The 14,553-nt window shown below is 59.9% G+C and overlaps 1 non-coding gene across 1 annotated transcript; it reads right to left on the reverse strand.

The window, feature by feature from the left end:
* Positions 1-2,696: 2,696 nt before the first annotated feature.
* LOC131863853 (5S ribosomal RNA) lies at positions 2,697-2,815 on the reverse strand. Its single transcript, XR_009362747.1, has one exon. It is a non-coding gene; the product is annotated as a 5S ribosomal RNA (ribosomal RNA).
* Between the last annotated feature and the right edge of the window lie 11,738 nt (positions 2,816-14,553).

The raw sequence follows: 14,553 nt of genomic DNA on the forward strand, positions 1-14,553 counted from the left end.
GCACCTCGCTGCCCACCTTGGTGTGCTCTGAGGTGCGCACCCGGGAGCGCTACGAAGTGTGCTCCAAGGTGCGGCGTGCACGTTGTCGGAGCCCGGTTTGCCCCGGGTGCGCACCTCGCCTGCACCTTGGCCGGGGTGGGCACCTTGGCTGGGTTTGCCCAGGGTGCGCTCCGAAGCGGGGTTACTGGAGCGCCCCCTCTTTTTTTGTCAGAGCGTTTGGTGGGGTTTCTCGCATTGGCTCTTCCCAGGCCCGGTTGTTGGGTGCGCTCCCACCCTGGCGCGCGCGAAGTTGGAAGTTGGGTTAATTGCCCGGGCGCGCACCTTCGCCAGGGTGGGCACCTTGGTGCGCACACCTTGGCTGGGCTGCGCACCAGGGCGGGCTCAAGATGGCACCAGCATTCCCTTTTTCTCACTATCTTTCAAAACGGAAATTTTAAAATCTCGTTTTTTTTTTGCCTTTTATGGAAATTAGTGAAGGCATCGCATCAAAGGTGCGCACCTCGCTGCCCACCTTGGTGTGCTCCGAGGTGCCCACCACGGTGCGCAACGCCGGTGCGAACCCGGGAGCGCCCCGATGTGTGCTCCAAGGTGCGGCGTGCACGAAGTCGGACCCCGGTTTGCCCCGGGTGCGCACCTCGCGTGCACCTTGGTGCGCACACCTTGGCTGGGTTGCGCGGCCTGGTGGGCACCATGGTGCGCACCAAGGAGCGCTCCGAAGTGTGCTCCAAGGTGCGGCGTGCACGAAGTCGGAGCCCGGTTTGCCCCGGGTACGCACCTCGCGTGCACCTTCGCCGGGGTGGGCACCTCGGCTGGGTTGCGCGCCCTGGTGCGCACCAAGGAGCGCTCCGAAGTGTGCTCCAAGGTGCGGCGTGCACGAAGTCGGAGCCCGGTTTGCCCCGGGTGCGCACCTTCGCCGCGGTGCGCACCATGGCGTGCACGAAGTCGGAGCCCGGTTTGCCCCGGGTGCGCACCTCGCGTGCACCTTCGGCGGGGTTGCGCGCCCTGGTGGGCACCATGGTGCGCACCAAGGAGCGCTCCGAAGTGTGCTCCAAGGTGCGGCGTGCACGAAGTCGGAGCCCGGTTTGCCCCGGGTGCGCACCTCGCGTGCACCTTCGGCGGGGTTGCGCGCCCTGGTGGGCACCATGGTGCGCACCAAGGAGCGCTCCGAAGTGTGCTCCAAGGTGCGGCGTGCACGAAGTCGGAGCCCGGTTTGCCCCGGGTGCGCACCTCGCGTGCACCTTCGCCGCGGTGGGCACCATGGCGTGCACGAAGTCGGAGCCCGGTTTGCCCCGGGTGCGCACCTCGCGTGCACCTTCGCCGGGGTGGGCACCTCGGCTGGGTTGCGCGCCCTGGTGCGCACCAAGGAGCGCTCCGAAGTGTGCTCCAAGGTGCGGCGTGCACGAAGTCGGAGCCCGGTTTGCCCCGGGTGCGCACCTCGCGTGCACCTTCGCCAGGGTGGGCACCTCGGTGCGCACACCTTCTCAATGTTTTCTTGCCTTTTCTGGAAATTGGTGAAGGCAGCGCATCAAAGGTGCGCACCTCGGTGTGCTCCGAGGTGCGAACCCGAGAGCGCTCCGAGGTGCCCACGAAGTCGAAAGTCGGGTTAATTGCATTGTTTTCCCCGGGTGCGCTCCGAGGTGCGCAACATCGGCGCGCACCAAGGAGGGCTCCGAAGTGTGCTCCAAGGTGCGCACGATGGCGTGCACCTCTGGTGCGCACGATTCGGAGCTCGGTTTGACCGGGGTGCGCACACCTTGGCTGGGTTGCGCACCTTTTGTGCGCTCCAAGGTGCGCACGAAGTCGGAGCTCGGTTTGCCCCGGGTGCGCACCTTCGCCAGGGTGCGCACCTTGATGCGCACGCCTTGGCTGGGCTGCGCACCTTGGTGGGCGCCATGGTGCGCACCTTTCGTGCGCTCCAAGGTGCGCACGAAGTCGGAGCTCGGTTTGCCCCGGGTGCGCACCTTGGTGGGCGCCATGGTGCACTCCGAGGTGCCCAAGATTGGTGCGCACCAAGGAGCGCTCCGAAGTGCGCTCCAAGGTGCGCGCGAAGTCGAAAGTTGGGTTAATTGTCCGGTTTGCCTCGGGTGCGCACCTTGCGTGCACCTTCGCCAGGGTGGGCGCCTTGGTGCGCACACCTTGGCTGGGCTGCGCACACCTTGGCACCCGCGTTTCCTTCATTTTAAATTTTTTTTTTTTACAATCTCTCAAGTGGGAAATTCTATAATCTCAACTTTTTTTGCCTTTTCAGGAAACTTTTGAATGGAGCGCATCATTGGTGCGCTCCGAAGTGTGCTCCAAAGCTCTCTCCAGCTGCGTGCACCTGCCCCGGCCGCGCACCCGGCCCCGCCCAGCTTCGCTCACCTGTCCCGGGCGTCTGGTGCGGAACCTTAGAGTAAGAAACATCACCGTGCACCTTGGCCAACGTGCGCGACTCGACCGAGCGCGCACTGGCCGAGGTGCACACCGATTTCACCTGGGTGCGCGCGCAGCACCTCGGGCGCACCGGGGTGCGCGCACAACGCCCGGGTTGCACCGTGGCCTGTGTGCTCGGGGCGCCTCGGGTGCGCGCTCGGTGTCGCCCCCGCGCGCGCGGTAGTGCGGGCAGCGCACCCCGGCCCGGCCCGGCCCCGACGAGAACGCAAACGGGCAAAAGGTTTATTCAAATAGCATTGCGACGCCCGGCGAAAAACTAAAAAAGGGTGCAACACCGGGACTTCCCGGGAGGTCACCCATCCCAGTACTACTCCGGCCCAAGCGCGCTTAACTGCGGAGTTCTGATGGGATCTGGTGCACTAATGCTGGTATGATCGCACCCGTTATGAGCTTGTCGCAGTGTGTACTTAGCAAACCGCGACCCATGTGCGAATCCACCCCGGCCACCCACCCCCGTCGAGGTGCACACCCTCCCTCGCGAAGTGCGCCCCGTTCGCCAAGTGTGAGCCCTGCCCGGGTGCGCGCACCTTGCTAGGGCGTCGGGTGTGCACCCGGCCCGGCCTACGTGCGTGCACCTGGAGGGGGCGTCGTGTGCGTGCAGTGTCCCGTCTGCAACGCGGTGCCCACACACCACCTCGGGCGCAACGACCTGCGCTCACATGTGGGCCGAGTGCACCTTGGTGCATGTTCGGGGCGCCTCGGGTGCACGCTCGATCTTGCCCCGGTGCACCAAGGCGCTCGGTTTGCCCCGGGTGCGCACTTGGTGCAAGGTGGGCACCCAAAATAGGGATCAAGCACCAAAACACAAGTTTCGGGATGCAAAATGGGACCCAAGGACCACAAATGCGTTCCAAGACCCATGATGGGTCCACGAGAACAAAAATGTGTTCCGAGACTTAATAAACAAATATTGGGTTTTAGGAGAAGAAACATGCTCTGATGCCCAAAACGAGAATCGACCCCGAAAAGGCCACAGGCCAAAAGTGGGATGCGAGACAAAAAAAAATGGGACCCGAGGACCAAAATTGGGTTCCCAGGTCGAAGACAGGGCAACCGGACAAGAAACGACCTCTAAGGCTCGAAATGAGTCCCGACGACTAAAACTTGACAAGAAGCACCCATCAGGCACCCAACTCGACACCCATGGGATGCCGACCCACCCGGGCTTCCACCTAGCACACCTTGGCACCCACCCACCCTCGCACCCAACCTCGCACCCAACTTAGCACCTTTGAACCCACATTGGCACTCACCCTGACCCTGGCACCTTGGAACCCACATTGGCACTCACCTTGACCCTGGCACCCACCTTTGCACTCACCTTGGGACCCACCCTGGCTCCCACCTCGGCACCCACCCAGACACCCACCTTGGTTCCTTGGCACCCACCTTGGATCCTTGGCACCCACCCCGACACCCACCTTGGCACGCAACTTGGCTACTTGCCACCCACCTTGGCTCCTTGACGCCCACCCCGACAACCACCCCGTGACCTACCCTGGCTAGGGTTGGTGCACACCCACCCTGGTGCCCACCTTGGCACCCACCCTATGACCCACCTTGGCACGCACCTTAGTACCCACCCCGTTACCCACCCTAGGACCCACCCCGTGACCCACCTTGGCCAGGGTGGGTGCACCCACCCTGGTGCCCACCTTGGCACCCACCCATCCTAGCACCCAGCCTGTGACCGGGCTTGGAACCCAACCTTGCACCCGCACCCGTCTTGGCCAGTGTGGGTGCGCACCCATCCTGGCACCCACGTTGTGACACACCCTTTAACCCACGCACCCTAGCACCCACGTTGGCACCCACCTTGGAACCCAACCTAGCAACTTGGCACCCACCCCGTGACCCACCTTGGCATCCACCATAGCAGTCGCCGACTTGGCACCCACCTCGGCACCCACCTTGACACTTGTGGACCCACCTTGCCACTCACCCTAGCATCGACCCATCCTAGCACCCACCCTGGCACCTTTGCACCCTAGCACTCACCCATCCTAGCACCTAACCTGTGACCCACCTTGACACTCACCCTCGCACCCACCTTGGAACCCAACCTAGCACCCACCCACCCTGACACCAACCCTAGCACCTACCCACCCTTGCACCCACCCTGTGACCCATCTTGGCACCCACCCATCCTACCACTCAACCTATCACCCACCTTCTCACCCACCTTGGCATCCACCTTAGCACCCACCCACACTGGCACCTTGGCACCCACCTCGGGCAAGGTGGGTGCACACCCACCCTGGCACCCAATTTAGAACCCACCGAGCATGTTACCCACCTTGGCACCCACATTGCAGCCCACCCTAGTACCCACCCTATGACCCACATTGGCATCCACACCCTAGCACCCAGGCACCTCGACACCCGCCTTGACACCCACCCTAGCACTGAACCTGTGACCCACCTTGGAACTCACCCTAGAACCCACCCACCCTGTGAACCACCTTGGCATCCACCTTAGCACCCACCCACCTTGGCACCCACTCTAGCACTCACCCATCCTAACACCCAACTTGTTACCCACCTTGGCACCCGCCCTCGCGTCCACCTTGAAACCCACCCTAGCACCCACCCACGCAGGAGCCCACCTTGGCACCCAACCTAACACCCACGCATCCTGGCACCCAACTTGTGACCCACCTTGGAACCCACCCTAGTACCCACCTTTGAACCCACTATATCACCAACCCACCTTGGCACCCACCCTATGACCCTCTTTGGAATCCACCCTAGCACGCACCCACCCTGGCACCCACCATGGAGCGCACCCTAGCACCCACCCACCTCGGCACGCACCTCAACACCCACCTTGGTGTGCGCACTGCGCCAACCTCTCAAAGACCCTATGTGGTGCGCTCCAAAGTGTACACCTTTGGTGCGCTCCAAGGTGCGCACCTTTGGTGCACACCGAGGTGCACACCAAAGTGTGCACCGAGGTGAGCACCAAAGTGCACTCCAGGGTGCACACCAAGGCGTGCACCTTTGGTGCGGTCAATGCAAACGAATTCGGAAGTTGGGGTCGATGTCCTAATCGCTGCTGCAGACTACACGTATGAGAATCGGACAAATAGCTTTATATAGGGGAGGTGTTGCGTTTGATGGGTCGACTCCCCTGGTTGTGTGCACTGCACCAACTTCAAAGACCCTGTCTTGTTTAAGAAGTCAAAAGTTGGGGTGGATGTCCTAATCATTGCTGCAGTCTACGCATGTATGAGAATCAGACAAATAGCTTATATAGGGGAGGTGTTGCATTCGGTGGGTTGACTCCCCTGGTTGTGCGCACTGCGCCAACCTCAAAGACCCCGCATAGCAGAAGAAGTCGGAAGTCGGATTTTGGTGAGCACCAAGGCGTGCACCTTTGGTGCGGTCAACGCAGACGAATTCAGAAGTTGGGGTGGATGTCCTAATCGTTGTTGCAGGCTACACATGTATGAGAATCAGACAAATAGCTTATATAGGGGAGGTGTTGGGTTTGATGGGTCAACTCCCTTGGTTGTGCGCATTACGCCAACCTCAAAGACCTTGTTTTCGTTAAGAAGTCAAAAGTTGGGGTCAATGTCCTAATGGCTCCTGCAGGCTACACATGTATGAGAATCGGACAAATAGCTTATATAGGGGAGGTGTTGGGTTTGATGGGTCGACTCCCCTGGTTGTGCGCATTACGTCAACCTCAAAGACCTTGTTTTCGTTAAGAAGTCAAAAGTTGGGGTCGATGTCCTAATTGCTCCTGTAGACTACACATGTATGAGAATCAGACAAATAGCTTATATAGGGGAGGTGTTGGGTTTGATGGGTTGACTCCCCTAGTTGTTCGCATTACACCAACCTCAAAGACCTTGTTTTCGTTTAGAAGCCGAAAGTTGGGGTCGATGTCCTAATTGCTCCTGCAGGCTACGCATGTATGAGAATCAGACAAATAGCTTATATAGGGGAGGTGTTGGGTTTGATGGGTCGACTCCCCTGGTTGTGCGCATTGCGCCAACCTCAAAGACCCTGCATTGCGGATGAAGTCGAAAGTCAGAGTTTGGTGTGCTACAAGGTGTGGTCGAAGGTGCTCACCTAGGTGTGCACCTTTGGAGCACAGGAAAAGTGCCCTCCAAAAGTGCGCACCTTTGGAGTGCACAAAAGTGCCCTCCAAAAGTGCGCACCTTTGGAGCGCAGAAAAGTGCCCTCCAAAAAGTGCCCTCCAAAAGTGCGCACCTTTGGAGCGCAGAAAAGTGCCCTCCAAAAAGTGCCCTCCAAAAGTGCGCACCTTTGGAGCGCAGAAAAGTGCCCTCCAAAAAGTGCCCTCCAAAAGTGCGCACCTTTGGAGCGCAGAAAAGTGCCCTCCAAAAAGTGCCCTCCAAAAGTGCGCACCTTTGGAGCGCAGAAAAGTGCCCTCCAAAAAGTGCCCTCCAAAAGTGCGCACCTTTGGAGCGCAGAAAAGTGCCCTCCAAAAAGTGCCCTCCAAAAGTGCGCACCTTTGGAGCGCAGAAAAGTGCCCTCCAAAAAGTGCCCTCCAAAAGTGCGCACCTTTGGAGCGCAGAAAAGTGCCCTCCAAAAGTGCGCACCTTTGGAGCGCACAAAAGTGCCCTCCAAAAGTGCGCACTTTTGGTGCGCACCAAGGCGCTGGTTCGGTCGTTGCAGGCGAGTTCGGAAGTTGGGGTCGATGTCCTGAGCGGAGGTGCAAACTACACAGGTGTCGGAATCGGACAAATAGCTTATATAGGGGAGGTGTATGCTTCGATGGGTCGACTCCCCAGGTTGAGCGCACCGCGCCAACCTCAAAGACCCTACGGTATGGATGAAGTCGGAAGTTGGGTCCGATGACCGATTCGATTAGTAGGTATGCTCATGAGGTCGGAATTTGGGTCCGATGACCTGCCATGTGCAGGAAGGCGAATGTTGACACTGTGCGTTGCAAGGTGCACACCAAGGCGCTGGTGCGGTCTTTTTAGTCGAGTTCGGAAGTTGGGGTCGATGTCCTGATCGGAGGTGCAAGCTACACAGGTGTGGGAATCGGACAAATAGCTTATATAGGGGAGGTGTATGCTTCGTTGGGTCGACTCCCCGGGTTGAGCGCACCGCGCCAACCTCAAAGACCCTACGGTATGGATGAAGTCGGAAGTTGGGTCCGATGACCGATTCGATATGTAGGCATACTCGCGAGGTCGGAATTTGGGTCCGATGACCTGCCACGTGCAGGAAGGCGAATGTTGGCACTGTGCGTTGCAAGGTGCGCACCAAGGCGCTGGTTCGGTCGTTGGAGGCGAGTTCGGAAGTTGGGGTCGATGTCTTGATCGGAGGTGCAAACTACACAGGTGTGGGAATCGGACAAATAGCTTATATAGGGGAGGTGTATGCTTCGTTGGGTCGACTCCCCGGGTTGAGCGCACCGCGCCAACCTCAAAGACCCTACGGTATGGATGAAGTCGGAAGTTGGGTCCGATGACCGATTCGATATGTAGGCATACTCGCGAGGTCGGAATTTGGGTCCGATGACCTGCCATGTGCAGGAAGGCGAATGTTGGGACTGTGCGTCGCAAGGTGCGCACCAAGGCGCTGGTGCCGTCGTTGCAGTCGAGTTCGGAAGTTGGGGTCGATGTCCTGGTCAGAGGTGCAAACTACACAGGTGTGGGAATCGGACAAATAGCTTATATAGGGGAGGTGTATGCTTCGATGGGTCGACTCCCTGGGTTGAGCGCACCGCGCCAACCTCAAAGACCCTACAGTATGGATGAAGTCGGAAGTTGGGTCCGATGACCGATTCGATACGTAGGCATATTGGCGAGGTCTGAATTTGTGTCCGATGACCTGCCATGCGCAGGAAGGCGGAATTTGGGTCCGATGACCGAGTTGATGGCGTGCCATGCGCAGAAAGGCGGAATTTGGGTCCGATGACCGAGTTGATGTTGATGGCCCGCCATGCACAGGAAGGCGGAATTTGGGTCCGATGACCGATTTGAAGGCGTGCCATACGCAAAAAGGCGGAGTTTGGGTCCGATGACCGAGTTGATATTGATGGCCCGCCATGCGCAGGAAGGCGGAATTTGGGTCCGATGACCTGACATACGCATGGAGTCCGACTCGGGGGCCGATGTTCGATTCGATGACTTGCATTGTGGGTAAAGTCGGAAGTTGTGGTCTTTGACCCGATTCGATGACCAGACTTCGGCTGCTTGAGAATCGGACAAATAACTTATATAGGGGAGGTAGTGTTCTCGAGCATCCTCCCCCCGTGCCCGTTTATGTCGATTGATGCTGGTGCTCGACTGGTTGGAGCGCTCGGATGCAAAAATCTTGCACCAGGATTTATCGATTGTGATGGACACGGCAAGTCTCCTGATTGCTATGCAGGAGCTCATCGCGAATCTCTATGCGGCCTTGGTATGGACTCGACCTGCGGAATGGTTCGGCAATGGTAGTCGCTCCAACACGTCCTTGCAATGGCCACAGAGGTGATTCGACTAGAGCTCCAGTCTAGCTTTTGGGTTGCTTGGCGGACTGGTATAGCCGCGATCGAGTTCCGGCCATGAACGTTTTAGATAGCTCTTGGGCTTTCTGGGACGGAAGTCGGAAGTTTGGGCTGTTGTCCGATTTGATGACCATTCTTCGGATGTGTGAGAATCGGACAAATAACTTATATAGGGGACTGTGTTGTCTCACGCAGCCCCCTCCGTGCCCCTCTATCTCGACCGATGTTGGTGCTTGAAAGGGTTGGGATCGCTCGGATTTATAAACGTGCACCACCATTTGTCGAGTGTGAGGGACGCGGCAGGTCTCCTAAATGCTATGCGGGCGCTCTCTGAGAATCTCTATCCGGCCTCGACACAGACTAGTCTTGCTGAATGGTTTGGCACTGGTAGTCGATCCAACACGTCGTTGTTGTGGCCGCCTAGGCGATTCGATTCGAGCCCCCGTCTAGCTTTTGGGTTGCTTGGCGGATTTTGCCCTATCCGCAAGTGAGCTCGGTCCCTAAACGTTCGAGAAACCCGATTGCTATGCGCCGACTCTCTTTCTTGCGAGCCTCCATCTAGCTTTTGGGTCTCTACGGAACGGAAGTCGGAATCTGGGACCGTTGTTTGATTCGACGAGGCAGACTACGGTTGTGCGAGAATCGGACAAATAACTTATATAGGGGAGGTGTTGACTGGAGCATTCTCCCCCGTGCCCCTCTAACTCGACCAATGCTGGCGCTCGAACGGTGGTAGCGCTCGGATTTTCATTGAGCGCCAGCATTGGTCGATTTAGAGGGGCATGCGAGATTCCCGAATGCTATGCGAGGGCTCTAACGGAAATGTCTATTGGTTTCGGTATGGATGCAATTGCGAGTGGTTCGGCAAAGGTAGTCGTTCCGATGCGTCCATGTCGTGGCCAAATCGATAATTCGATTTGAGCCCTCGTATAGCATTTGGGTCTCTCGATGTGATTCCGCATTCCAGTCCCTTTGGGCACTGCTTGAGCCGCATCCCAGGGGGTTCCCTTCCCAATAATCTGCCTCGCAACCCGATTGCTATGCGGTGAGGCTCCTCGGCCGCCTCGGAACTATCTGTGTATCAGACGCATCGCGGGATAAGGGGTTGGCAACGGTAGTCGCCCCAAGCGCGTCCGATGCTTGGACCATTCCGAGGCGGCCCTGAAGCCTCTTCCGTCTAGCCGTTGGGTCCTTCTCGCCGCATCCCTCGCCTCGCACCCCGATTGCTATGCGGTGAGGCTCCTCGGCCGCCTCGGAACTATCTGTGTATCGGACGCGTCGCGGGATAAGGGGTTGTCACTGGTAGTCGCCCCAAGCGCGTCCGATGCTTGGACCATTCCGAGGCGGCCCTGAAGCCTCTTCCGTCTAGCCGTTGGGTCCTTCTCGCCGCATCCCTCGCCTCGCACCCCGATTGCTATGCGGTGAGGCTCCTCGGCCGCCTCGGAACTATCTGTGTATCGGACGCGTCGCGGGATAAGGGGTTGTCATTGGTAGTCGCCCCAAGCGCGTCCGATGCTTGGACCATTCCGAGGCGGCCCTGAAGCCTCTTCCGTCTAGCCGTTGGGTCCTTCTCGCCGCATCCCTCGCCTCGCACCCCGATTGCTATGCGGTGAGGCTCCTCGGCCGCCTCGGAACTATCTGTGTATCGGACGCGTCGCGGGATAAGGGGTTGTCACTGGTAGTCGCCCCAAGCGCGTCCGATGCTTGGACCATTCCGAGGCGGCCCTGAAGCCTCTTCCGTCTAGCCGTTGGGTCCTTCTCGCCGCATCCCTCGCCTCGCACCCCGATTGCTATGCGGTGAGGCTCCTCGGCCGCCTCGGAACTATCTGTGTATCGGACGCGTCGCGGGATAAGGGGTTGTCACTGGTAGTCGCCCCAAGCGCGTTCGATGCTTGGACCATTCCGAGGCGGCCCTGAAGCCTCTTCCGTCTAGCCGTTGGGTCCTTCTCGCCGCATCCCTCGCCTCGCACCCCGATTGCTATGCGGTGAGGCTCCTCGGCCGCCTTGGAACTATCTGTGTATCGGACGCGTCGCGGGATAAGGGGTTGTCACTGGTAGTCGCCCCAAGCGCGTCCGATGCTTGGACCATTCCGAGGCGGACCCGAAGCCTCTTCCGTCTAGCCGTTGGGTCCTTCTCGCCGCATCCTTCGCCTCGCACCCCGATTGCTATGCGGTGAGGCTCCTCGGCCGCCTCGGAACTATCTGTGTATCGGACGCGTCGCGGGATAAGGGGTTGTCACTGGTAGTCGCCCCAAGCGCGTCCGATGCTTGGACCATTCCGAGGCGGACCCGAAGCCTCTTCCGTCTAGCCGTTGGGTCCTTCTCGCCGCATCCCTCGCCTCGCACCCCGATTGCTATGCGGTGAGGCTCCTCGGCCGCCTTGGAACTATCTGTGTATCGGACGCGTCGCGGGATAAGGGGTTGTCACTGGTAGTCGCCCCAAGCGCGTCCGATGCTTGGACCATTCCGAGGCGGACCCGAAGCCTCTTCCGTCTAGCCGTTGGGTCCTTCTCGCCGCATCCCTCGCCTCGCACCCCGATTGCTATGCGGTGAGGCTCCTCGGCCGCCTTGGAACTATCTGTGTATCGGACGCGTCGCGGGATAAGGGGTTGTCACTGGTAGTCGCCCCAAGCGCGTCCGATGCTTGGACCATTCTGAGGCGGACCCGAAGCCTCTTCCGTCTAGCCGTTGGGTCCTTCTCGCCGCATCCCTCGCCTCGCACCCCGATTGCTATGCGGTGAGGCTCCTCGGCCGCCTTGGAACTATCTGTGTATCGGACGCGTCGCGGGATAAGGGGTTGTCACTGGTAGTCGCCCCAAGCGCGTCCGATGCTTGGACCATTCCGAGGCGGCCCCGAAGCCTCTTCCGTGTAGCCGTTGGGTCCTTCTCGCCGCATCCCTCGCCTCGCACCCCGATTGCTATGCGGTGAGGCTCCTCGGCCGCCTTGGAACTATCTGTGTATCGGACGCGTCGCGGGATAAGGGGTTGTCACTGGTAGTCGCCCCAAGCGCGTCCGATGCTTGGACCATTCCGAGGCGGCCCCGAAGCCTCTTCCGTGTAGCCGTTGGGTCCTTCTCGCCGCATCCCTCGCCTCGCACCCCGATTGCTATGCGGTGAGGCTCCTCGGCCGCCTTGGAACTATCTGTGTATCGGACGCGTCGCGGGATAAGGGGTTGTCACTGGTAGTCGCCCCAAGCGCGTCCGATGCTTGGACCATTCCGAGGCGGACCTGAAGCCTCTTCCCTCTAGCCGTTGGGGCTTTCTCGCCGCATCCCTCGCCTCGCACCCCGATTGCTATGCTGTGAGGCTCCTCGGCCGCCTTGGAACTATCTGTGTATCGGACGCATCGCGGGATAAGGGGTTGGCAGTGGTAGTCGCCCCAAGCGCATCCGATGCTTGGACCATTCCGAGGCGGCCCTGCAGCCTCTTCCGTCTAGCCGTTGGGGCCATCTCGCCGCATCCCCCACCTCGCACCACGATTGCTATGCGGTGAGGCTCCTTGGCCGCCTCGGAACTATCTGTGTATCGGACGCATCGCGGGATAAGGGGTTGTCACTGGTAGTCGCCCCAAGCGCGTCCGATGCTTGGACTATTCCGAGGCGGCCCTGCAGCCTCTTCCGTCTAGCCGTTGGGGCCATCTCGCTGCATCCCCCACCTCCTCGGCCGCCTCGGAACTATCTGTGTATCGGACGCATCGCGGGATAAGGGGTTGGCAGTGGTAGTCGCCCCAAGCGCGTCCGATGCTTGGACTATTCCGAGGCAGCCCTGCAGCCTCTTCCGTCTAGCCTTTGGGGCCATCTCGCCGCATCCCTCGCCTCGCACCCCGATTGCTATGCGGTGAGGCTCCTCGGCCGCCTGGGAACTATCTTCGTATCGGACGCATCGCGGGATAAGGGGTTGTCACTGGTAGTCGCCCCAAGCGCGTCCGATGCTTGGACTATTCCGAGGCGGCCCTGTGGCCTCTTCCGTCTAGCCGTTGGGGCCATCTCGCCGCATCCCCCACCTCGCACCCCGATTGCTATGCGGTGAGGCTCTTCGGCCGCCTTGGAACTATCTTCGTATCGGACGCATCGCGGGATAAGGGGTTGTCACTGGTAGTGGCCCCAAGCGCGTCCGATGCTTGGACTATTCCGAGGCGGCCCTGCAGCCTCTTCCGTCTAGCCGTTGGGGCCATCTCGCCGCATCCCCCACCTCGCACCCCGATTGCTATGCGGTGAGGCTCCTCGGCCGCCTTGGAACTATCTTCGTATCGGACGCATCGCGGGATAAGGGGTTGTCACTGGTAGTCGCCCCAAGCGCGTCCGATGCTTGGACTATTCCGACGCGGCCCTGTGGCCTCTTCCGTCTAGCCGTTGGGGCCATCTCGCCGCATCCCCCACCTCGCACCCCGATTGCTATGCGGTGAGGCTCCTCGGCCGCCTTGGAACCATCTTCGTATCGGACGCATCGCGGGATAGGGGGCTGTCACTGGTAGTCGCCCAAGCGTGTCCGATGCTTGGACCATTCCTAGGCGGCCCTGAAGCCTCTTCCGTCTAGCGTTGGGGCCTTCCCGCCCCATCCCTCGCCTCGCACCCCCGATTGCTATGCGGTGAGGCTCCTCGGACGCCTTGGAACCATCTGTGTATCGGACGCATCGCGGGATAAGGGGTTGCACTGGCAGTCGCCCCAAGCGCGTCCGATGCTTGGACCATTCCGAGGTGGCCCTGAAGCCTCTTCCGTCTAGCCGTTGGGGCCTTCCCGCCCCATCCCTCGCCTCGCACCCCGATTGATATGCGGTGAGGCTCCTCGGCCGCCTTGGAACTATCTGTGTATCGGACGCATCGCGGGATAAGGGGTTGGCACTGGTAGTCGTCCCAATCGCATCCGATGCTTGGACCATTCCGAGGCGGCCCTGCAGCCTCTTCCGTTTAGCCGTCGGGGCCTTCCCGCCGCATCCCTCGCCTCGCATCCCGATTCCTATGCGGTGAGTCTTCTCGGCCGCCGCGGAACTATACCTGTTATTGCTACTGCATCCTTCGGCTGGTAACCTCCTCTGCCGCCTGGAACGTTCTCTTTGTCGGACGCGTCGCGGGATAAGGGGTTGGCACTGGTAGTCGCCCCAAGCGCGCCCGATGCATAGACCGCTCCGAGTCGACCTTGCTTTTCAGCCTCTCACATGCATAGACCTCTCTGAGTCGACCCTGCAGCCTCTCACGTTTAGCCTTTGGAATCTCGCCTCACAACATGATTGCTATCCTTGATGCATCCCTTGCCTCGAGCCCTGATTGCTTTCTTGGCTGCATCCCTCCTCTCCTCACAGCCCGGTTGTCATCACTGCTTCATCCGTCGCTTCATGCATTCTGGCTGCTGGGCCCTTCCCACCGCACACCTCGATTGCTATCTCTTCTGCATCACACACCCCGATTGCTATCTCTGCTACATCCCTCGGCTCTCACTTCTGCATCCTTCGCCTCACACCTCGATTGCTATCAATGCTGCATCCGTAACCTCACACCCCGATTGCTATGCGGGGAGGCTCCTTGGCCGCCTTGGAAATTTCTGTGTGTCGACGCACCGCGGGATAAGGGGTTGGCACTGGTAGTCGCCCCAAGTGCGCCCGATTCTTAGACCGCTTCGAGGTGACCTCGTAGCCTCTTTCGTCCAGGCTT

Source organism: Cryptomeria japonica, unplaced genomic scaffold (genome assembly GCF_030272615.1).
Source record: "Cryptomeria japonica unplaced genomic scaffold, Sugi_1.0 HiC_scaffold_69, whole genome shotgun sequence".
Taxonomy (NCBI): Eukaryota; Viridiplantae; Streptophyta; class Pinopsida; order Cupressales; family Cupressaceae; genus Cryptomeria; species Cryptomeria japonica.